This window comes from Portunus trituberculatus, chromosome 5 (genome assembly GCF_017591435.1).
Source record: "Portunus trituberculatus isolate SZX2019 chromosome 5, ASM1759143v1, whole genome shotgun sequence".
Taxonomy (NCBI): domain Eukaryota; kingdom Metazoa; phylum Arthropoda; class Malacostraca; order Decapoda; family Portunidae; genus Portunus; species Portunus trituberculatus.
The window spans coordinates 3,602,242-3,604,741 of NC_059259.1; the positions used below are offsets into that span (position 1 = coordinate 3,602,242).

At 37.9% G+C, this 2,500-nt stretch overlaps 1 protein-coding gene across 3 annotated transcripts in view; it reads left to right on the plus strand.

The window, feature by feature from the left end:
* The window catches only part of LOC123515080 (lachesin-like), a 115,890-nt gene that overhangs the window by 63,210 nt on the left and 50,180 nt on the right, over nt 1-2,500 (plus strand). The gene's annotated exons all lie outside the window — the stretch shown is intronic.

The window sequence follows — 2,500 nt, forward strand, 5'->3', positions numbered from 1 at the left end:
TCTCTCTCTCTCTCTCTCTCTCTCGAGGGAAACGAGTTAAACAAGAGTACCTACTTTTTCTTTCCTCAATCATCCTTCTTGTTTGTCCTTCCTCCTCCACCTCCTTTTCCTTCTCCTTCTCCTCTTCCTCCTCCTCCTCCTCCTCCTCTTCCTCTTCCTCCTTCTCCTCCTCCTCTCTCTCCTGCTCTTCTTCCTCCTGCTTGTAGTGAATGAGATTTGCATGGAACTGAACACTCGCGTAAGATTTGGGAAGATTGCCAATGAATATACATGGAACTTGGATATCGGGAGGGAGATCTGATGCTGTCGAGGGAAAAGTTGAAATGTACACTCTCCCTGTCTTTCTCTTCCTTGAATTCATATTGTAGGTAAACACACACACACACACACACACACACACACACACACACACACACACACACTCTCTCTCTCTCTCTCTCTCTCTCTCTCTCTCTGTGGTTTAGAAATTTGGTTTGTTTTTATGTGTTATGGTCTTTTTTCGTCTTGTTTTACTTCTTTTGCTTTGCTTTTTCTGTTAATTGTTTTGGATGTTTGTATGTTATCATTTCACTTTATTCATTTTCCTCTCTTCCTTACTCTCTTCTACCTTTTTTTTTTCCTATTCCTTTCTTTCTGCCTCCTCTCCTATTCTTACCTATTCCCTTCTATCTCCTCTTTTTCTTGTTTATTATCTTTCACCCTCTTCCTAACTCTTCTCCTTCATATATCTCTTTATTCCTTCATTTCGATCAAAATTATTTAATGAAGTGCTTAAACTTTTATTTCAACTATTCTATATTCAAACGAGACAAAAAAAAAAAAGAAGAAGAAAACAAAGAAATATTAAGAAAACACCATTAATAGTTATACCGGTAAAACAAAGGACAAAAGTGTGAAAATATGCGCACATAAGAATCTTTCAATTTATTTCCGTCGAACACGAGAAAAATATGTTAAGATTTACTTCACACAATCCTTGCCACATGTTGGAGATTTTTCGCTAATGTTAATATTCTAAAATCCCTGGGCCGCATCGCCACTACTTTTCAAAGGCTCTAGTAATTGAAATGGTACGGGTTTTTAAGGATGTTTAATACAGTTCCAAAGGCTCTAGCTGAAGTGACACAGGATTCCGAAGGTGCTTTTACGGTTCCAGAGGCTCTAATTGAAGTGATACAGGTTTCAGAATGTGTTTCTACGGTTCCAAAGACTCTATTTGAAGTGACACAGATTTTCAAGGATGTTTAATACAGTTCCAAAGGCTCTAGTTGAAGTGACAGGTTTCAGAAGGTGTTTTTACAGTTTCAAAAGCTCTAGTTGAAGTAACACAGGGTTCAGAAGGTGTTTTTACGGCTCCAAAGCTTCTAATTAAAGTGACACAGGTTTCAGAAGGTGTTTTTATGGTTCCAAAAGCTCTAGTTGAAATGACACAGGTTTCCGAAGGTGTTTTTACAGTTCCAAAGGTTCTAGTTGAAGTTTCAGAAGGTGTTTTTACGGTTCCAAACGCTTTAGTTGAAGTGACACAAGTTTCAGGTGTTTTTACGATTCCAAAGACTCTACTTGAAGTGACACAGGTTTTTTAAGGATATTTTATGGTCGAAAAAGCTCTAATTGAAGTGATATGGTTCTTTAAGAGTGCTTTCACTGCTCAAAAGCCTCTAATTGATGCGACACAGGTATTTACGCTTGAAAAGTTTTAATTGAATTAATACAGATTTTTTACTAAGTATTTTATAGTTCAATAATGTCCAACTGATGTGATATGAGATTTAAGAGTGTTTTACGATTCAAAAATTTGTAATTAAAGTGGCATAGGATCTTATGGGAATTTTCAGCGTTCGATAGTCTCTAATTAAAGTGGCACATGTTCTAATATATATATATATATATATATATATATATATATATATATATATATATATATATATATATATTTATACCATGTGGGGTTTTCATGGGAAGTTATGTGCTAAAGGGAATACTTTTTGGGGCACTTCCTATCTCAAAGCCCACCCGCGTTGCCCCGAGTGAGGAAGCCCAACCTACACTCGGACTGTAGACAGGATTCGAACCCGTGCGCTTGGAGACCCCTCGGACCCCAAAGCACGCAAGGTTCCACTGTACCACGGCGGCCCCCTACTGTTCTAATGAAAGATAGATAAGATTTCTACATTATTAGCAGGAGAAACCTGGCAAATATTTTTTAAGGCTATTGAAATTTGTGAACATGCGTAATAAGAGAACAGAACATTTGAAAAGGTTACCCCGTGTGTGTATGTGTGTGTGTGTGTGTGTGTGTGTGTGTGTGTGTGTGTGTGTGTGTGTGTGTGTGTGTGTGTGTGTGTGTGTGTGCGCCAATCCTACCTCTTGTTTGAGTGTCTGTTGAAGAAAGAAGAGAGAAAGAGAGAGAGAGAGAGAGAGAGAGAGAGAGAGAGAGAGAGAGAGAGAAAGAATTGAAGGAACAAATAATTCATAAGAAGTTTGATTTTCTCTCTCTCTC